At 40.2% G+C, this 22,583-nt stretch overlaps 1 protein-coding gene across 10 annotated transcripts in view; it reads left to right on the forward strand.

Moving 5' to 3' along the window:
• Mtmr2 (myotubularin related protein 2) overlaps positions 1 to 22,583 on the forward strand; it is a 58,283-nt gene that overhangs the window by 255 nt on the left and 35,445 nt on the right. For 2 of the 10 annotated variants that reach the window (XR_009586731.1, XR_009586736.1), the window contains exon 2: positions 7,284 to 7,354. The exons of 4 other annotated variants lie outside the window; for them this stretch is intronic. The gene's annotated coding sequence lies outside the window, so the exon portion shown is untranslated. Of the gene's footprint in view, positions 1 to 292; positions 316 to 7,283; positions 7,355 to 12,501; positions 12,753 to 22,583 lie in introns of those variants that run through there. 4 more of the 10 variants (XR_009586730.1, XR_009586728.1, XR_009586732.1 and 1 more) reach the window with 4 other exon arrangements.

Consider the following 22,583-nt stretch of genomic DNA (forward strand, 5'->3'; position numbering starts at 1 on the left):
GAGGACAGTAGCCGTGCCGTGCCGGGACCGAGGCCGGAATCGAGCTTGGATGGAGACGCCCGGGCGTGCGGGAGGAGACGCTGGAGCTGCTCGTGCGGGAGGGAGGGAGGGAGGCCCGGCTGTGAGAGGATGGAGACGCCGGGGCATACCGAAGGAGAGGCGGGGGCTGCGGGAGAAGAGCTGGAACGGGCAGAGTTGTGAGGGGATGAAGAGACCTGGGCCTAGAGAGGCTGGGCCGTGAGGAGAGCAGGAACCACGGGCGGTTATGGAGAGTCCGGCAGATATGCTTCCTCTTCTGGGCCTTGGATGTGAGAGGTGAAAATGCAGTTTCTTCATGGCCACTGCCCCTCTTCATGCTCGTTTACCGTCCCTGGAGGTTACTCCAGTTATGCTTAAGGACACAGCGATTTTACTTTATCAGGAGTTTTGTTGTCAGTGGCATGGCATTATCACTCTTTTGTCCTAGTCACAGAGTTTGGGGGCCAGCCCATCACCAGACAAGTGGCCTTGGAGGACACTCTGAGACAAACATGCTTAGCTTTTGAAATGGGGAAGGCATAGCCTCCCAGAGCCAGCTTCTCAGCCAGTGTAAACATCAGTGACATTACCAACATAATGTACATTATATATGGTGTCTGTTTGGGGTACTGTTATTAACTGTAGATAATAGCATCATTATAGACTTGTTAGTTTAATTTTAAGCTTAATGTAGGCAAACAGTCACAGGTGACTCTAATGTACAGGCAAGGTAGACTGTTATTTTCACTCACTATGTTAAGGGTATATCTACATTATTTCAAGTTTTGTTTTGTTAGTCTACAAAGTACAAGCGAAGTATTTATGTTTGACTCTGGTAGCTCAGCTTGTTTCTGTCCTGTCACTCTAAAGTTGTTCTTTATCTTTTCTTTTTATACAGAGGCTCAAATAAGAATTTATCTTATGAGTTTTCTTTCACATACTCTACAAAATCATCTTTAATATCGCTTAATGTATCACACAATTTCTTTCACCCAGGTGATTGATGAATTTATTACTATTTAAAATGTTTTTCTGTGTGTGTCCTTGCATGAGTTTATGTACAACGTGCATGCAGGAGCCTAGGAGGTGAGAGTCCCTTAAACTGTAGGACAGACAGGTGTGACCCTCGTGTGAGTGCTGGGAACTGAACCCTGTTCCTCTGCAAGAGCAGCCAGTACTCACAACTGTTGAGGCAGCTTTCCAGCTCTGACTTAAATTTTTACGAGGAGAAGTATGCAAAAATTCATAATACTTTCTATTATGTTGGAGAATGGAAATCATTCAGTTTATAACTGAGGTTGATAAGGCACTCGTGTTTGAGTAGTTAGTTGTATATTTTTGACCCTTCTGGGAAGAATATAATATGAAAATGAACACTGTAACTCATTTCAGGGCTCACTGGTCTTTTAAATAGTCATACTCAGGTGAATTTGGATGAAAGGCTTTGGAAGGTGTATTTTCTTGATGGATTACATAAGTCATTTTGGATTTGTTGCTGGTTTAACTTTATCTTCTGGGTCAATATAGATCTGACATTTTGGCTTTAAAAAGCCAATTTTTTTCTTTATGCAGCATTCATGTAGTTTCTGATCAACAGTAGTAAGCAGTGTGTGGTGAATCTTGCTTGGTACTGCTGTCTCTAGGCAGCTCTTGCCTACTATGCACACATCAAAATTTAACATACAGGTTGTCCGTCCTTTTGTTGGTCTCGTTCAGATTCTTGGTATGTTCTATGGAATATAAACATAAATAAATCCCTACTGTAGGCCAGTTGTGAAGGCTCAGATAGACTTAACCTTCCACAGTTTATTGTAATATTACACTTAGGTCTAATTTCCATCTTCCAGCTTTGGTTAAGCTTAGGTTCATCCTCAGCTTACTTCTTTGTGAAACCACATGGCATCCTGTGTGGCCTTTATTGCAGCATTTTCTTTTCTGTGCACAGTCCTCTCTTTACTGAGTGCCTTATGTCCTTTGCCAGTTTGTTTGTTTGTCTGTTTGTTTTGATTACTCTGACTCCCTATTCGCTAATTTTCCCTGTCAGTCATTTTAATGTCTCCTTTTACTTCAACATATCCTCATGCTGTAGGTATTATGGGTTGTACTTATTTTATTTTGATTTTTATCAGTTGCTTTCTGGTTGTTAAATTTATTAGCTTGCATGTTCCATGTCCTGTATTTATACTTAATTTTCATTAACAAAACAAGAACATATATACGTACTGAAGGTCATTCACAAGTGATCGCTTTTCTTTTTCTTTTTTTTTTTTTTTGAGAATGACTCACTGTGTAGCCCAGTCTGGCCTTGAACAGAAATCTTCTGCCTCAGTCTCATGAGTGCTGTGATTACAGGTGGCTACCATCTCTCCTACCTCTCAACTTAATTGCATTTTTAAATTGCATGTCTTTCTTAAAATTATCATTATTTGGCAATAGTGAATCCTGGGTTACTGTTTCTGGGAATTTTAATTACAGTCTTATGAGGTAAAGAGTTGCCAGGATTCCTAAAGCATATTTTATTGCAAAATCTCACCTGTAGTTTTAGCTTTAAGGTCACTTCAAAGTGATACGTTGGTAGGAAAAATGTTTCCAGCTTTTTCCAGTAGTGATAGATTTATATACAGACACATTCTTGCCTGTTCAATTGTGACTTGTGGTGTGCTTCCTGAAGCAGCTGGCCAGGACTAGTGTTAGAAGTTATGGCTTCAGGACAAGGTCACTGTCTGGCTTCTTGTCTCCCTTGGTTTTGTTATTACTAGCACAGTCAGGTACTGTTTGTATTGGTAATCTAAAAATCATTTTGAACTTCATTACTTATAGACCCTAAAATAACTTTAATATTCTTATTTAAGATGCAATATTAGTATGAACTTATTATCAAGATTTTTTCCCTCCTTATTTGAGACAGGATTTCTATCGTAGCCTTGGCTGTCCTAGAGCTTCCTCTGTAGATCAGGCTGGCCTTGAACTCAAGAAATCCACCTGCCTCTGCCTCCTGAGTTAAAGGTGGTGGCTGGAATTAAGCTACCACCACCCGGCTTACTATGAAGACTTAAAAAAAAAAAAAAGCCTTATTACTATTCAAAAGTGTGAAAGCTGAGATTAAAGCTGAGATTGGGTCCTGTTTGCTTTTTTTTTTCTTAAATCTCATCTTTAAAGGGAATTTTCTCTTTGCCCTCTCTGTATTTATTATTTACAGCTGTTAATTACGGCCAAAAGTGTAGACTCTAGTACTTTTCCTAAAAATGGGAATTCTAATAAGATACATAAAATACATTAAAAAAAAACTATCATAATGGAGAAGTTATATAAGAGCATAAATAAATAAATAAAATCAGTGCAACCTGACTTTGTACCCAAGGGGAGGAAATAACTGGGCAGGGCACAAATGGCCAGAAGATAGGAAGTTTATTTTGGAAAGCTGCCAAGTTAATGCTATTGTATTAAAGAACCACTAGGTCCTAAGATAAATGTGTTTTAAGGTTTTGAATAGTGGAAAGTCTCCAGATTCTAGTATGGAATATTTTCCATTTTCTAGGGAAAACGGCCTTGAATAGGTGTAGTCCTTGCTATCTTTGTGCCTTGTTAAATAAATGGCTGAATCTCCTGAAGAGAGACTCATCAAGGACTGGAATGAGTTTATAAGCCTGCTTCCCACAGAGTGTAGGTTAAAGTGAGCTTGTAAAAAGTGACACTGGTCAGATGGAAGGGGAGGAGGACCTCCCCTAGCAGTGGACTTGGAAAGGGACAGGGAGGAGATGAGGGAGGGAGGGAGGGTGAGATTGGGAAGGCATGAGGGAGGGGGCTACGGTTGGAATACAAAGTAAATAACCTGTGATTAATATTTTAAAAAAATTAAAATTAAAAAAGTGACACTGTCAGAAGGTTCCTGATACTCAGAGAACAAGGAACTGTGGGAGATGCCCTCCAAATGGAAACCATCATCATTTTAGTCGGCTTTTCCTGTAGTTTTGTTACATGCAGCTAACTGTGCTCTGAGACCAGTGAACAAACAAGCTGCGCAGCTCCTCCTTGCTGGATACAAAGGACCCTTGGTAGGAACCACTTTCTTTCACAGACTGTTGCTACTGTGAATATCCTTGAGCTTTTTGTATACTTTTTATCTAGATTAAATTATGACAGATAATTTAAATATAAAATTGGGCTTTCAATATAAAACATGAACTTTAAAAATATGTTTTAATGTATACCCCCCCCATCTAAAGACTGGTATGTGAAAAATTCTGATTTTTTTAAGTGGGTCCGTACTGAAACTGGAGCTGACTACTGACTATTTTGCCGAGACTGACCAGGCAGTGAGTCCCTCTACCCTCACCATCCACCTTTCTTCATGCCCAGCACCAGAGATACAGAAGCACACTTACACCTGGCCTTTTTGTGGGTGCAGGGGATCTGAACTCCGGCCTTCATGCCTGCACAGCAAACATGCTTTCTCTACTGAATTGTTGCCTAGGTCCTAGATTTTGTTTTTATTGATATTCTAGTTATGTTTTGCAGTGTTTATGATGGAACCTAGGGTTTTATGTCTGCTAGGGAAGTAGTGGTATAAGAATCATTAATGTGCCACCACAGTGTATTTGCTATAACAGAGGTTTGTTATGGGAAACCATGAGGAATAGAGAGCAGGGAGGGAGAGAGAGGAGGGCACCAGTGACACACACACAGAGACAGAGACAGAGAGAGTGTGGAAGAGAAAGAGCTAGAGCTAGGGAGGCTGGCACATTCCTTATCAGGCACACACCTGGTGGTGGCAGATGATGACATCAGAGGTTGTTAGGGCCCTGAAAGGCAGGCTGGTGGGAACATTATTCGCTAACAGTGTACCATTGAGTTACACCTAAAGTTAGGATTAGACTTTACAGAGTACAACAGAAAACCTGAAGTAATGTTGATTTGAAACTTTTTTCCCTACATAAAAGCCTGCAGAGTTAATGCAGTTATGATGTAGTGGATCTGAGTGCCAAGAATACAAATTCTTCATGTGTTTTACATTCCACTGTTACCATAGGAGCCAAGATTGTAGTTAGAGCCTCACATTGCAATTTCAGGAAGAGGAACAATTTCTCTATTTAAAAAACATGATGTTTTTGGAGATCATAAGTTGTTTTTAAGCTACTTTCTAATTAGTTGTTGCATAGTCCTATGGCTATGGCTAGCTATAAGGCAGTCTAGGATATTAAGCTCTGTAGTCTCTAAGGCCTCATGCTAAGGCAAAACATAGAAGTTTTGATGTAAGGAATAGAAGGAGATTAGAAGGTGGGAAGAAGAAGAGGGAGAGAGAGAAAGGGAGAGAGGAGAGAAAGAATAGGATGCAGGCAGTGGATTCTCCCTGACACCCGTGAATCATTTAAAAGCAAAAAGCACATTCCTCTGATGCCCCTGTAAGCTGGAGATGCCTCTGGTTGCAAGGCAGTAGCCACAAAAGAAAATGAGGGAGGGTATTGTATCAAACCAAGAAACTTGTCAGAACCTTTTAGCTTCAAGTTGAACTGTGCTTTCTTTGTGTATTGTGTTGGCGTGATTTCTTTTACTGGTGATAATCTCAGAGTCTAAAATGAAAGTAGTACTTAGTAATTGTTGGGCCAGGAAGAGCTGGTCAAGTAGGATCAAAGAATAGCCAACTATGCTGCACTTTACTTCCTTCAGAGAGCTCAAGGGACCACAGGGCAAGGTTGTGGGAGTGTTGGGCTTGCTCGCTTCCTTCTTCCTCTCCTTTAGTTCCAAACCATCTGCCCATATATTTTTATCTTTATGTGGGAAATAAACCTGGCCATTTTAAGCCATGTTAGTTTATGAATACTTCTACCAACATTCTGTTTGTCTTTAATCCTTTCCTAAAACACTAAAAATCCAGAGAAATCAATGTTGTATGAATCCTTGAACTACCTAACTTAAATTATTTCTTAAACTTGGGGAAAAACCCTTCTGTGTGTATGTTATGTGTGTGTGGATGTAGTATGTATGGATGTGTGGATGTGAATGTGGACACATGCATGCTATAGTGTGTCTGTGTGTGTGTGTCTGTGTCTGTGTGTGTGTGTGTAGGTCAGGACAGCCTTGGGTGTTGATTCTTGCCTTCTACCTTGTCTGAGGCAAGATCTCTTGGTTGCTGCTGCATGTGCCCTTTTGGCTAAATCCAGAGCTTTTCCAGACTCTTCCTGTCACCACCCAGCTAGCTCAGGAATTACAGATGCATGCTGTTGTCCCTGGCTTTATGTAATTTCTGGGGGTATGAACTCAGCCCCATACTTGAAGCATATGTTTAACCCACTGAGCCATCTTTTTACCCCTAACCTAAATATTTTAAGAGTGTGTTTTCAAACGTCAGGAGTTAAATTATTTGAAAATGAGTAGGTAAGTGTTCTGTGGATTGATAGTACCATTTTTCATCAGGCCGTAGGATTCCTCAGGTACAAATAACAAATCTGTCTATCTCCTCCTCTGCAGGATTCCTTGTTCAAGCAGTTACATGCCTCACTTCGAGTTTGTATTCTGTAAAAAGGATAGTAATTGACTTGTGACGGGCCAGTGAGACTATTAGCCAGATAGTTTGTGACCAAATCAAAGGTGCCTGTTGTAAAGGTCAAAAATGAAATCAATAAATCCTCTTTTTCTAATATTAAAAAAAGCATTCTGTCATTATATTAAGGGTGTTAACAATAATAGAAACACCCAGGGTAAGTTTTGCTTGCCAGGTAATAGTTGTAACAGCAGCAGAGTTAACAGTGTAATGTAAATAATAGCCCTGAATGTTTGTTGTGGCCTACTGTCTGCTGATTGCGACACTATTACTTATGTGCTTTTCTCACATAAGCTTGAATGAGCTAGACATTATTAAAATTCCCATTTTACAGATAAGAAAATTAAAGATCAGAGTGAACGGACCTTCGAGCTGTCTGACTCCAGGGTCTGTGTGACGAAGAAGTACCTGAAGATTAGGTGCTGGGGCTGCAGGAAGCTTTATGGTTAGAGGGACGGATTGGTTACAGGGGTGTGTTCTGCACATGCTGCCATGTGGAGAAGTGTAGATGGATGTTAGCAAGTGAGACTTTCTGTAGATTTGAAAATATAAGAAAGATGCCTGGTGGCTGTATAGTTTTCATTTACAAGGACAGTTTTGTCTTTGAAATTCCCATGAATTACGTTAGTCCTGCCCCTCAGACTTTACACAGTCATTTAGAATACTTAACTCGAGGGCTCATTCAGTATCTGAACCCCCTAAGTTCCTTTGTGTTTGTTTACAGTTAATGTGTTAAGAACCATTGACATTTGAAGATCATCAGAAGTGAAGATAAAACATCTCAAAAATTATAATGTAAGTGAATGGGAAACTAAAAAAAATGAACAGAAATTAATATTGCCAGTAATATCTTCGGAATCTGATACTATCCCGGATGAAATATGTGTGTATATGTAACCAGTGACTTCAAACTTTAATCTCAATTCCATGTTCCAGTCAAGAGCATCCTGTGATTTCTACCTGGGGAAAGCAGTCGTTAAGTTTTAGTCATCTAGTAATTTTCCATTAGACTCTGAGACCTGAGGATGCTTCTGTATACTTCCTCTCTTTAAAATGTGATATGCGAACAAGGTGAATAGGGTACAAATTATATTTGTGTGGAGACTTTTCCGGTAACATACATGTGTGGTTTATGATGCTACCATTTTGTATCTCTTAGTCATAAAGAGGACACGCTTTCTCCCTCCCTTTTCTACCTGCTCCTTTCTTTCATCTTTTTGTGTCTTTCTGATTTGGGGAGTATTCACTATGTCTTATACTCTGTGTGCTAGAATCTGCATTTGTATTTATTTCTTTTTCTTGTGGCAGGGTCTCATACAGCCCAGCCTGGCTTCATACTCACTTTGTAGCTGAGTGTCCTACTGCTTCTACCTCCAAGTGCCAGGATTACAGGAGAGCACCACCATTATCGCACCTGATTTATGTGATTCTGCAGATCAAACGCAGGGCTTATTTTTTTTTTTTTTATCAGTTACATTTTATTAACTCTGTATCCCAGCCGTGTCCCCATCCCTCATTCCCTCCCAGTCCCTCCCTCCCTCCCTCATCTCCACCGTGCCCCTTTCCAAGTCCACTGATAGGGGGGACCTCCTCCCCATTCATCTGATCCTGTTTTATCAGGTATCTTCAGGACTGGCAACGCAGGACTTTTTTAATGCTAGGCAAGCTCTCTGCCAGTTAGTTCCTGAATTCTTGATTGCTTGGTGCTGTGACAGCTGTATTACTGTTAGGTCCATCAGGATCACTTGGTACTTCTCAGACATTCTGGAGACCTGTGTGTTCTAGTCACAGGTGCTGCCAGGTAAACACTGGTAGTTTCTAGCCCATTCTGAATCTTGAGGAAAAGGTCCCAGCATCTGTACTGAGAAGTTTGAGAACCATTAGTTCCGATGCTTTTTGGAGTCTTAGTCCAGCTCCAAGAGTCTGCAGGTGAGGGAAGAGACTTCGAGAAGTTTATTTATCCAGAGACACACCAATTTTGGCAGGTTGGGAAGGTTAGTGCTCCTCTTCAAAGTCATGGTATTTTGTACTACATACCAATTCTGAGTTCTAATTTTTGTTGGGCTAGTCTCACTGCTTCATGTTTATAAGCCCCGCCTCCACCCCACATTTTACATCATAACCATAACGTTGTAACAGTTATACTTGGAAAGACATAGAAGCCACACATGTGTCATTTGCCTGAAGATGGCACACTGTTTCTCAGCCTTTAGCCAGATGTATGGCTGATCTGACTTTGGAATCATTGAGTAATAATTTTGCTGGAGAAAAAGCATTTTTTTTAAAATTTATGACATTCATATTCCTATCTGAAGATCTAAGTTCTTTTTTTAGTGCCTGTGAGTGGGAGGTGCCAGTCAGCTGTGCTGAGAGCCCCTCTTTCATTGTTTTTCCTCCTCTGTGAAGCTTATTTAGGAGTGGTTGAGTTTACTATGTATGGAATCTGATGCTTCATACACCAAACCATAGTTCTTACCATTGAAAATAACTTGTATTTGTAATATGTTAGTATTTATTAAAAACTTTAAGTAATGTTTCAAACTATACATTTTGAATTAACTTTATTATTGTACATATTTTATATTGTGTCTCATAGTTCCCGAATTGTTACTATTCGGTTTCTGAGTGTTTTGAGGTATGTTTTAAAGGGCCTTTTAGGTGTTGTTTGCTTTGTGATGTAGAGGACAAAGTGCTGCTTATAAGAAGTTGCTCATCTGTGCACAATTATCCTTGGCTTTACTGACACCAATTCATTATCGTAGGTTTTGTAAACATAGGCTCAAAGTTCCAAGTAGATCATCGCTAAAATGAAATGCAGCTCAATGGAAGAGTCTGTTTGCCATTGACAGGTTTAACTCCCAGCATTCTAAAAGGAAAAAGAAAGAAAAAGAGGACTTTTTCTTATTATGTAGTGTTAATTTCCTACCAAAGGAATTTTACTGAAGAAATTTCATGGATGCTGAAATATACTTTAGAATGATACTATATTTCTACAGTGATCTCTGAAATTTTTTGAAAAGTGGAGACTGTCACAGCTGCAATGTAACTGTTACCTACAGAGTTGTCTTATTATTTAACTGTGTATGATTGCCATAATTAAATTTAAAATCAGAATGAAAAATGTGATTACCATCGCTTGATCTGTTGTCTTCTTGTGTTCAGATACCATTAAGTTATTAAACATGTATTATTAAAGTAATCTTTACACAAGTAGCCCAAATTTCGCTTTCATCATGTCGGAGTCTGTGATGGTTAGACATATGTTGAGGATCAAGGATCACCCAGGAGATGGACCTCGTACACCCCTGTGGTGGTTATCTTGATGATACTATTCCATGTGGGAAGAAGACCTGTATTTTTCTTGTTGTTTGTTTTGTTTTCCTTAAGACGGTATTTCATTTCTCTGTGTAGCCCTGGCTGTCCTACACTGGCTTTGTAGACCAGGCTAGCCTTGAACTTAAGTCAATCTGTCTGCCTCTGCCTCACTGAGTACTGGGACTACTGGCATGCACCACCGCACCTGGTGAAGACCTGTCTTAAAAGTGGTTGGGACTATTCTCTGGGCAAGCGAACTTTGACTACACAGAATGGAGAAAGTGAGCTGTGCACTAGTTCATTCCTCTCTGCTTCTTGCCTGTGGATCTCAGGCTGCTATTGCTGTGATTTTTTTCCAGCCATGAAGGACTTCATCTTTGCGTTGTGAGCTGAAATGAACTATTTTATTTTATCCTTAACTTGCTTTTGTCAGGTGTTTTAATGCAGCCATGGGGAAAGAAACTAGAACTTTAGTCATCAATCCAGATTATTACCTTCAGTAATAAAATACTAAGGGATACTATATTAGAAGACTTCTTTCAGCAAATATTCATGGAAGAAAATGATTAGCAAATAAATTAATATTCACTCATCTTTTCAGTGTACTAACAGTAGCTAATAAGCATGTAGTTAGGTGTCAGTTTTATAGTTGCAAAGCTGCTTTGCTTATGCAGTCCACGGTTCTTCCGGAGAGCCCTAATTTGATAGATGACAGACCTAAAATTTTCCGATGTCTCTGCTAATAAAAGATGGAATAGGAATTTGGATTTTCACCTAAGTGTTCTTCTGTCTTTACTCCCAACATAAATTGTAGGGCAGAAGTGGTAAAAGTTAACAGAGTGTACATTTTGCTGATTAAATAAAATTTATTTTGTTTCACAGTTGATGACAGGCTCATCTTGTCCAATTAAGTCTATAAAGATTCTTGCTTCATCTGTGTCTTCTCTTTTTATTTATTTAAAACTTCTTTGTGGGGAGGTAGATTAGGGGTGGTGAAAGGCATCCCTCAGTCCTGTCATAGATAGAGAAAAACTGACAGAAGCAAGCAAGAAGTCATGATTTGTGGCCTGTTATTCCTGGCATCCAACCAGTCTGTTACATAGGTTACAATTCAAAAACATGGATGCACACCATTGGCAGGTAGGAATCCATGAGTGATAACTAAAAGTATTTAACTTTCCCAGCCAGGAAGAGGATGGGTGTGGTGTGTGCTTTCTTAGTGCTTTGGCTTGGCGATGAGGAAATAAGCAAACATAACCCAACTCCACTTCCTCATCTCTACCCAAGTCTGGGTGGAAAGTTAGTTAATTGGTAGGACAGTGACATATACAGTAATAGTATCTGCATAGCCTAAGAATCAATACCAATTTGTTTTATAATTCAAATTCGCAAGTAGCATGCGAAGATTGCAAAGTCATTTATTAAGAGGTAAATAGCGGCTGGAGAGATGGTTCAGAAGTCAAGAGCACTTGTTGCTCTTGCAGAGGACTCTGGTTCACTTCTCACCTATATGGCAGTCCACAACCATCCATATCTCTAGTTCGAGGATCCAATATCCTCTTCTGATCCCTGCAGGCACTAGGCATGAATGTTGAGCACATAGACATATGCAAACAAAACACTTCCTCAGAATAGTGTCAGTGCTCATGTGCTTTTTGTGTTGCTGAGATCAGAATGCTACCAGATCAGAGCTTTACTGATTAAGCTGACTACCCTGCCAGTTCAGGCTTCACAGGGTAACCTGAATTATAATCTGGCACATTTAAGTTTAGGGTATTTCTCTCAGTAACTGAGGTGAAAGGTTTTCCTTGTATGCTACACTGTGAGTCCATCTAAGTACTAATTTAACTGCTTGCTGAAAACATGGGTGGATTTGGAGGAGTTATTGTAGGACTGCTGTGGCTGCTGAGCTGACGCTAGAGCCATGGAGCCCTGCTCCTGGCCCCGCCCCATCTCATGTTGACACTCATTTTTATTACAGTGCTTAGGGGCTTACTTGTTTTTTTTTTTAAACTTGTAAATATGACCCTTGAAAAACCATACTGTGGGAAAAACAAGTCTTGCAAGCTGTTATCAGTGTAAATTGTTATTCATTGTAAATGATTGTTCATATTTATGTTGGAATTAATAGAACACATACACTGAATTGATCTGGAAATAAAAGTTTACCAGTTTAACCGTGTGCCCTGGATGACCTAGTCTTACTTCCTTGCCATTTCCCAAAATGCCAATAAGCACCAGTCAGGGCTATCAGAACTCAGACCCATTTAGTGCTCTGAATGCAGGCTCTCATTTCTGTCGCATACCTTGATAAAACATCATTTCTGACACCTCTAATGTTCTGTAGATGGGTTAAATTTAAACATGTAGAGCTGGCATAGAATTTGAATAAAAGTGATTAAATGTGCATTTTACCGTGTTCTGGTGAATTTGTTTTCTGTTTTGGAGACAGATATTCTGACAGTAAGTTTTTTGTGTTACAAAACACACTCAAGTCTTTTATTATTTTTTAAGTAAAAATTTCAGCAGAATGACTAACAAGCACATACAGTGCTTAGGAAAAACACTACAGTCCATTGTGTGAGTGTTGAGAGCAAAATTTGCATTCCTAGAAAAGCTTTCTCCCAATCAGAATACAGAGGCATTCTGTAATATTCATGGGCAGGCGACATTAATAACAAGAAAATACGCTGAAAGTGCCTCTTCTTTTTATGGGCTACTCAACAAAAGTTGACTTGGCAGTGAGAAAAGTCATTTACACAAGGCAAGTGGTAAAGATCTTACTGTAACAACCGTGGTCAGCTGAGCCTGGGAGAAGAAGAAACATGGCGGATCCTGAGCTCTCTTGAGACTTGTTTACTAGGAGTGTGAACAGTAGGTGACGTGACATGTGCCTAACTTTCTGGGCTGTTTTGAGTTAAGCATGTGTGTTGCTAGTTATATTTCTTGTATCTAGTTTTCACTCTTCCAAGAAGTGTTTTACTGACGTAAGGAGTACTGGGTTAGAACGAATCAGGAGCATGAATATTAGAATCTGTGAATGCTTAGATTTTATTTTCTGTTTATTGTTGTTGAGTGCTGCCAAGTGACAATGTTACAAGTGAGGATTTTATTGACAGAGCAGAAAACCAATGTTTCAGAGATAATACTTTGCTGTTATGTTCATTAAAAAAATAATGGTGGTAGACTTGGCTATGTGATTGAAGCTTGAATTAGCTTCTTGAATGGATTGAAAGTTGTGCATGGTGTGTGTGTGTGTGTGTGTGTCTGTGTGTGTAATTTAAGCTTTCCCCTAATATTTGTACTCTATTGTAAGGTTTAGCAGTTAACCAGAAGTATTTTGAGTTTAGAAGTTTGTCAGTTTCCAGTGTGCAAGACATTTACAGTGTGGAGCTAAGTAAACATGAGCTTTTAGGCACAACTGGTTGGTTTGATTTTCTTTTTTAAAAGTTGTTCCTTATTTCTGATTTCATCATGTTGCCTTTCTGATAAGGCACTCTTGTATTTCCACAATGCTGTTGTTGAACACTTTTTACTAGTTCAATATTAAGCACTACTTTTATATAGTACCAACATTTTATTATAGGGTAAAGAAAAAGGTTAGATTGAATTAATTGAATTTATTTGTCAGATGCTGAAACCAATATCCCATGACTGAAAGCTCATGTCTCAATTACTGCATTCTATGACTGTGTTCTGGGTTTTCCTTGTTTCCCTTACATCCTGTATGAACCTTCATTCTCACATCAAGCTATGATAAGGTGCCAATATAGCTAGCACCTTCATTAGCCAGCCAGTATAAGACAGTGAAACTGCTTTGTACAGCACATAACGCTCAACAGCATATGTTGGTTATATAGCCAAAACACAAGGAGAACAGAAAGTAAAGAGATTTAAGAAGTTCCTGCTCCTCAAATGGAGGAAGAGGGAGAGAATAGGAGGGCAGCTAGCTGACCCTGCCTGTTAGAGGTGGTATTGGTCAGACTCCATTTTTTTCTGGGAAGCTGAAGTGGTGCCTTGAGGTATGAGGATGTTTGAGGTGCTATGTGAACCTTATAGACACATTGTTTTTTTGTTTTTTGTTTTTTTTAGCAGCATTAGTAAGGATGTTTGTAAATCTGGTAATACTGTGTTCGTTACTTCTGTAGGTACTCACAGGTACCAACATTGATTTGTTTAGGAGGGACTTCCTTAATTTGCAAGTTTGTATCCTGGTCATGTCTCTAGAATATGTGTAACTGGAGGACAGGGCTTCCAAACTAAAACAAACCCCAGAAAAGTTTGACACTATTTGGAAAAGGACAAAGTAATTCCTGTTTCCCTTCCAATACCTGGCTTGTATTACTGTTCACATCAGTACTGCACTTTGTGGTAGTAGAAGTTTTGAATAGGGCAACAAAGGAAAAAAGGACATTGTGGTACAACAGCAGATGAGCAGATGTGCGAGAATGACTAAGAGTCAGATGATGGGGCTCTGTTTGGTTCTTGTGGTGGATGAAGCTATGCCACTGGCAGAAAGTGGGAGGGAGGTTAACTGTGGATGGAGAATGAACAGTGTTTTGTGCCTGCCTTCACTGTAGATTTAAGTTCTTTTCTTTCAGAGCTATGTGTGGATGCATGGGCTCATTCTTTTTTGAGACTGGAAATTAGCATTTAAATAATACTAGGTTTACTTTTTTTTTTTTTTTAGTAGGAACTAAGAAGAATGTAATTTGGAATAGAAAGAGAATCTTAGATTGGCTTCCACTTTTATTAAGAGTGATGCTGAAATTTTGGATAAATGTATTTGTGATGGGCATTGAACCCAGGGAGCTTGGTTTCTACTTACTAGACCATCACACAACCATTTAAGTTACATCCCAGCTGTTTGTGAGTTGTTAATGGCCTTCTTAAAGGGTGATAGTCAGAATTTAATACATTAGAGTGTAATTGTAGTGCTGTTATGAGGGGTATTTCTCGTAGGAAAAATTATTTACCTTAATAATGTAAAGTGTAATTGATGTCCTGGACAGGTTTCCAGAGTGCTGGCTTTATTCTGACCAGCTTTGCTGTAATGCTTCATTAATTTCTAAGATTAGTGCTGTTTATGCCTTCTGTCTTGACGTAACATGCTTGATTCTCTGAGGGAGACATTAATGATCTGGGGCGTGGAGTGTTTGTGATTGCTTCTGTTCCAAAGGACACTTGGGTTTATGTCGTTTTGAATCTTATTAATATCTACATGTTACCCAGTGCCTTGGAAGTTACAAGTTATGGCTTTGAGCTTTGTCATTATATGTTTAATAAGTGTGTACATATGTGTTTACGAATGTGTATATATTTGTGTTGTGTTTATGTGTATGTATTTGTTTATATGTGTGTTGTGTGTATGTATTAGTGTATATATGTATGTTGTGTTTGTATTTGTATATGTATGTATATTTATGTTTGTGTTTATGTGTATTTATTTGTGTGTATTTCTATGTGTATGTGTGCTTATGTGTAATTATGTGTCCTATCCCCCCATGCACACATAGTGGATATGATTTATCTCCTATGTTTTTTGTTTAAAATAATAAAAATATTACTGTATGTGTTGGTATATGCTTGTAATGCCAGCACTTGAGTAGTGGAGATAGGAGGGTGAGTAATTCAAGGCCAGCCTGGGCTACATGAAACTTTATGTCAGAAAACAAAATAACATTTAAAAATTTTTGTTCTCTGTTTGGTTCTACTTCAAAGGGCAAGTTTATTCATACCTGTGGGCCCCGTATTCTCCCTTTGGGAGTGTAGGTTCTGGACTCTGGAGGTTCTGTTTTACTTCTAGTCTGTATACCAGTAGAAATACAGTTCTGCCCATTAAATACCAAATCCTTTAATCCTTTCTCTATTTCTTGGATCGTTATATGGACTTGGTATAGCCCTTTCCCAGCTTTAATCTCTTCGTGGAGCCCTAACTTTCTGCTTGTTTAGTGAACATATCAACTTGAGTAGTTTTGAAAGAACTTCACCTTCGATGACATCGACATTCTTTATATTCTCTCTGCGTTCCCCATCTGTTTAATCAGTTGTTTTTTTCTGTGTATCTCGTGTGTTATACCATGGACCTTTCTAGTTGTCTATTAAATGATGTAACTGCCTGATAAGCCATATTACTCCAGAATTTTACCACCCTGAACCTTTTTCAGTCACAGTCAATGTATTCTTCTCCATGTAACTGTGGCATTTCTTTTTAAGGTAGTCTTAGAGCATTGATTCCACCAAGGTCCATAGTTAAAAGACTAAACAGTTAATCGAAGAGTGGACTGTAAGAGTGGGAAAATCTGCTAACAGACTCATAGGAACTCTGCTGGATAATTTTGTCAGCTTGACACAAGCTAAAATCATCTGAAAGGAGGAAACCCCTGCTAGGAAAAGCCTCTCAGTCTGCATCTCTGGGGCCTGTTCCCTGGTAGCATATCTAATACTGTACTTTGTGCATCTTTACAGTGTACACAGTGTACTCACCTAGCAGAAAGGCCTGAGTAAGTCAGCACCGAGCAAATAAATAAGTAACACGTATAAATGCACTGCAGGGGAATCCCTCAGCCTCCTGGTACATGTAGTGGCACACAAGCCAGCTCTGTCTGAAAAATCCTGAGACTAACGCCATCAGTTCCACCCGTGATTCAGTTTTCTTCCCTCTTGTGCAGTTGGAAGAGTGCTTTCCTGGTCAGCAGACTTGGGATCATATTTTGATTCCTCCTTTGCCCCTACTGTGATACCAAGTCAGTGCTAAGTTCTGTTGATTCTTGTCGATGTGTGCCTTATGGCCACTTCTATTTAATTTTTGTTGCTAGTTTGGACTCTATCTCTGTTTCTAGAACGTTCCTGTTTTAGGGTTTTTACTGTTGTGATGAAACACAATCACCAAGTAACTTTGGGAGGAAAGGGTTTATTTTATTTGGCTTACACTTTCACATCACCATTCATTATTGAAGGAAGTCAAGACAGGAACTCCAACAGGGCAGGAAACTGGAGACAGGAGCTAATGCAGAGGCCATGGAGGAGTGCTACTCACTGGCTTGCTCCCCTTGGCTTGCTCAGCATTTTTCTTTTAGAACCCAGGGCCAACAGCCCAAGGATGATACCACCCACACTGGGCTCGGCCTTCCCACATCAATCCCTAATTTAAAAATAACCAACAGGCTCGCATACAGTCTGAGAGCCATTTTTTATTGTTTATTATTATTAGTTACATTTTATTAACTCTGTATCCCAGCTGTGTCCGCTCCCTTATTCCCTCCCAATCCTACCCTCCCTCCCTCACCATTTTTTTTTAAATAGAGGTTTCCTCCTTTCAGATGATTTTAGCTTCTATTAAGTCAACATAAAATTATCTAGCAGAGTTCTTATTAGTCTGTTAGCAGATTTTCCCACAGTTCACTTTTTGATTAACTCTTTAATTTTTGTAAGGCACAGAAACTTCCAGTGGCTTCTCCTTACAAAACTGAATATATCAGCCTGGATTGCAAGGGGTTAAGGATATGAGGTTGGGGTGGGGGTGGTGAAGACCTTGAATTCCAGAGACTACTGAATTGAAAGCAGTGGCTGGACTCTGAGAAATAAAGTATGGTCTGCTGGTCTGGAGAGAGGCTGGTGAAGAAAATCGTGTGCGTATTTGAAAGAAACAAATGCTGTTAGAAGTTTGATCTCTGCAAGCCATTCATTTCCTCTTTCCACCTTCGATGAGAAGCACTCCAGATGAGTGATGCCACCTGTGCTAATTGCAGCCCCAGACTGCTGAGGGTAAGAAGTCTGTGAATCAAAATAAGGAGCTGTGGAAACCGAACTATTAGTATTTAGGCACCCTGCTTCTGGGTTGTCTAGTAACCTATTGTCATCATGTGTTGCCAGCCAGGTAGCGCACCTGGCAGGCGCGGTTCAGTTGCACAGAAGCTATAGAAGGACCAACTGGCACTTTTTCTGTCTCTTCCTCTCTTGCTCTCTCCCCTTTCTCTGCCACGGTGCCCCCTTCCAATTCCTCTATCATGTCTTGCTCTCTCCTTCCCTCTCTCTCTCCATCTCCATCCAGTAAACCTCTTTCATATAGTATCTGTTGTACACATCATCATTTCATGAACCCTGTCTAGCACTGTCAAGGCTGGCATCTCAAATTCAATTGTTCATGTTCCTATTCTAGTTTTGAATGTTTATTTAAAGGAAAAATGCCTGAGTTGGTCAAGTCCATTTTTAGGGCACCTCTCTTCTCTGAACCTTTTTTTATCATTTGGAATGAGGTATATTTTGAAATTGCATACATTTGAAATGGAATTATGATTTAGCTGGATTTCTCAGACATTTTAGAAATACAGCTCCTGATAACATTAATTAATATAAAAATGAAACTCTTTAAGAAATTGTGGCTTATGTTTCTTAGTGAATGAAAAAAGAAATAAAAAGGAAGGAAATGACTGCTCCTAGGAATGGTGTAGGAGTTCTTTGTAGATAAAAAGGAGAGCACAGTCAGAGGAAGGGACATCTGTGAGAAGCCAGAGTGATCATGTGAGGATGAAGGGAGAGAGAGAGCAGGAGAGGAACAGCCTGGGCCAAGAGACTGGCAAAGAGAGTGAAGGGTAGACCAAAAAAGGCCCAGGTAACCAAAATGGCTGTGTTTTACAGGGGTGGGCAAGGGGGAAAGGGAAGCCCAGCTGATGGACTGCAGAAGTTTAGAGTAGGAGGTGGTGTATTCTAGGTATACCCTGTAACAAGTAGGGACTCAGGGATGCTGGGAGAACCTGGCAGCCATTTGTCCTGTATTTAAGACCTAACATCCCAATCTTTTTGTAGATAATAAGTACATAATAAGGGGCAATGTAATCTTTTCTGACTAGTTTCTGCTGACATTTCTTGGGTCATCGTTGGTGACCCAAGAAATCTGGAATACCGGTCAAGGTCAAGAGGAGCAAGCTATTTCACTCAGTGTCCAGGCTCTGTGGGATCTTCTGGGGTTAGGGAAGTATAGGCAGTCTGTGAGGCTGGACCACTGGGGCTATTGGCATTGGAGCCTTCTAAGAAGCAAATTCTGAGGGAACACCTGGAGCAGCTGGTGATTTGTGGCACAGTCTGCAGTTGATTTGAAATCTGCTGGGACAGATGACTAGAGAGAGAAGGTGATGTTAAGGGGAAATTTTTTCCTGGATGTACATTTGAAACTTTTAGGTTCATGGCCCTGGTAGTTGGGGGAGGGAGTCCAAAGATCAGAGAAGGGGGAGAAATCCCATCCTTAAAAATAGGCAATGGGTGGGAGGAAATTAGGCTGTTGGTTCACAGTGTTTATGGAGGCCATTGAGCTGTGAGAGGTGGATTCAAGACGCTTACAATAATTTTTTTTTTTAAGTTCACAAGAAGGTAAAAGTTTAGCTAAGTTAGCATTACTAGTGTTTATAATTGTACTGAAATTCACTGTAGGAAAAGTCAAGTAGACTAATGCCTTTGAGTCTTAGTAAACCCTTGAGGGAACCCTAAAATGATTTGGGTTTAAAAGCATGAACACTCTTACAAGAGTGCTGGTTATATAGTTTGGGCAAGAGATGTTTTTAGCATGATTGAGAAGCACTTTTAAGTCTATCCCTGGAAGATAACTAAAGGAAATTTAAAATCTTGAGCTTGTGACCCTGATAATAGTAGTCAATGCTTACTTACCAGAGCTAGATTATTAGCTTATCAGAACTCCATTGATTAATGTTAAAATTCTGAAATTTTGAAGTCTTAATATAACAATAACAAAGAGAAAGAGATCTGAAACATTTTTTTCCTAAAACACTTTTAAACCTTTACAAATTGCATTTACACACAGCATCTTTTTAGACCCCTCAACTTAGACCTTTACAATGTGAACTTAATACATTAAAACACTTTCTTAGACCTTTATAACATAAACTTTAAACATTTTTTTCCATCCAACTTTGTACCATGAGACACAGTGATTGGTTACTGAGAGCAGTCATTGCAAAGCATGTTCCCTTAAATGAAGGAGTAATAAAAAGTTACATTGAAATCTGTTTTGTGAGTTTATCTCCTTTTAGAGTCTGGTGGCAAGGTAAACTGTTTGTCTTTCTCAGATGGAGACCAAGTAGCTCTCCAGTGAAGTCTGAGGCCTGATTATTACATATGAAGATAAGGCTTGGGAGAGGAGCTGGTACACTTGATACTTTTGAATATCATCAGAGATCTGAAAAGAATAAATTATATTAGGAGGTACAATCTAAATAGCCTGTGTATCAGTAACAGTGACAGAAACTTCCCCATTACCTAGACGGTTGCCCTAGGCTTCTGTGTCCTCCATGGCTGGGCAGTGATGGTGGGTCTTCAGCTGTCATATAGAGCAGCATTTAATCTTCAGTTGGTACCAGAGAGCAGTGGGCCTTTGGTACTGGGGATGGTATGGAATATGGAAATGCCAAGGGATGCTGAGGGTTTGGGAAGACTGGGAGGTGAATTCAAGGCCATTATCTGACTGGAAGGAGGTAGGAATTCCAAAGCAGGGACGAATCTCCAGGAGGAGTACATTGGAGACTGTCTGGACCCATTTGTTGGTGGTAGGAGATGCCTCCACCCACCCTGAGGTGTCCATGTAGACCTGGAGGTACTTGATGTTTTTGACTGTGGGCCTGTGGGTACAGTCAAATTGCCAGTCGGTTTGGGGGAGAGAGCCTCTGGCATAGTGGGTAGGAAAAGGGGCCTGTAATAACTGGAGTTTGGGGGCTGACATCTGACAGATTTTACAAAAGACAGTAATCGCCCTTAAGAAACGCAGATCCTCAGAGGTGGGCTGCAGGTGGGTTTTAACAAAGTAAGTCATGCTTGGCTGTTGGGATGAAGGAGCTAGTGTAGATAGGTCAGAATTTTTGCCAGCTGCCAGGGTGACGGGTGATGTGGTTTGGTGTGCAAGGATGTCCTGTAATGGGTGAGATGGGTCTAGCCCTCCAATGGCTGTAGATCTTACTGCCTTGTCTGCTCGGTTATTTCCCGTAGAGAAGATTTGAGATGTTGAGCGGTGAGCATGATTGGAAAATAAGTGTAGCATCTTGTACTAGTGTTGTGGGTTATTAATATTTACCATTGATAAATCTTTTAGTTAAGCAGTGGTTAGTTCTAAACCAACTGTAAATCCCAAATCACCACACAGAGACTGGGATTTATTTAATTAACTTAGAGCACAATGCTGGGCAATAGTTATTCCATCCTAAACTTCCAAACCCACATAGTTTCAGATTTCACTTATTATACTTGCTTTTAGTTTTATCTTAGGTCTGGTCCATCTCTCCACACGGTTCCAAGACCTCCCCTGCAGGGATTCTCTGTTCCTGCCCTCCGTACTTCCTTCTTCTCCCCTGTCTGGACCAGGATGTCCCACCTTGTCCTCTCCATTGCACAGCTTTGGGGCTGGTTGTTTAATTGACAATATAGAGAACAAATGGTGGCATGTTTACATAAACTTGAGACAGGTGATGCTTATCACCATGCAGTGTCCTGATTGAAACCAGAAAGTGGGATAGAGAAATCGGTGTTTAAATGAATAAGGATAACTTGTATACATTCCAAAAGAACATTACACCAACACTAGTACTATCTGGAGAGAAAGAAACCAGGGGCAGGGGAGAAGAGTTTGTAGGCCTTTATTCTTTAGTTAAGAGAGGACAGGTTGTGGGTGGAGAAGGTAGTGGTAGATGACCTAAGAGTTACTTTCTTGGATTCTCAAATGAGAAGCTCAGTAGCTGCTAAAGTGGGTAGTAAGGTCTAATTTTTTTTTGACAGGTATGCCATGGGTGCAAAGGAAAGTCCAGTTGGACTAGGAGCCCAAGGGCATATCCTTCTTTTTCTGTTACATAGAGGGAGAAGGGACGGGTTAGGTCTGGGAGATACAAATCTGGGACTAAGACAGGGGACTATGGAACTTCTGAAAGGGCTTGGTGATGGCTGAGAGAAGGGGTTCATGTGAGGGGCCCAAGGCTTGCTTCATATAGGGAGTGGACAAGAAGGGCAAAAAGGGATTCAGGAATGTAAGAAGCCAAATATTCTTAGGAATGATAAAAATCTACTCTTTGATGCAGAGAATTGCAAGGGACTGGATTAGATGTTTTCTATTGGAGGAAATGGATTTGTGGGTTGGGGTAATGGTTTGTTCCAAATAGGTGACCTGAACAGTGGATAATTGTGAGACTACTCTATTAGCTCAGGCTGGACAAGAGATTTAGAAGAGCAGAGGTGTCAGTTAGGCTATTTGTAGAGATAGACTGCAGAGGAGAAGGTAATGTACCTATTGTGTAAGTTTAGGTTTGTGGAGAGACAGCAAGTAGATCAGAGGCCAGGGCCTGGCGCCAAATAGGTGTGGGCATTCCTGGAACCTCCCCTGTGCTACAACAGTCCAGGTGAGTTGGGTAGAGAGTTGGGTGTCAGGCTCAGTCCAGGTAAAAGCAAAAATGTTTTGAGACTGGGTGTCAAGGAGAATAGAGAAGAATGCATCCTTGGGTCTAGGACTGAGAAATGGGAGGCACCTGAAGGGGATGGTGGAAAGGAGTGTTTAAGGGTTAGCTGCGACAGGGTGGAGTGGGACCGCTGCAGAGTTGATGAGTTGGAGATCTTGCGGATGGTAGGTTGGGCTTTTTAACTACAGGTATGGGAGTATAAGAAAGGGGAAAGGTGTGAAATAGGTTTTTTTTGGTTTTTTGTTTTTGTTTTTGTTTTG

Source organism: Meriones unguiculatus, chromosome 1 (assembly GCF_030254825.1).
Source record: "Meriones unguiculatus strain TT.TT164.6M chromosome 1, Bangor_MerUng_6.1, whole genome shotgun sequence".
Classification (NCBI taxonomy): domain Eukaryota; kingdom Metazoa; phylum Chordata; class Mammalia; order Rodentia; family Muridae; genus Meriones; species Meriones unguiculatus.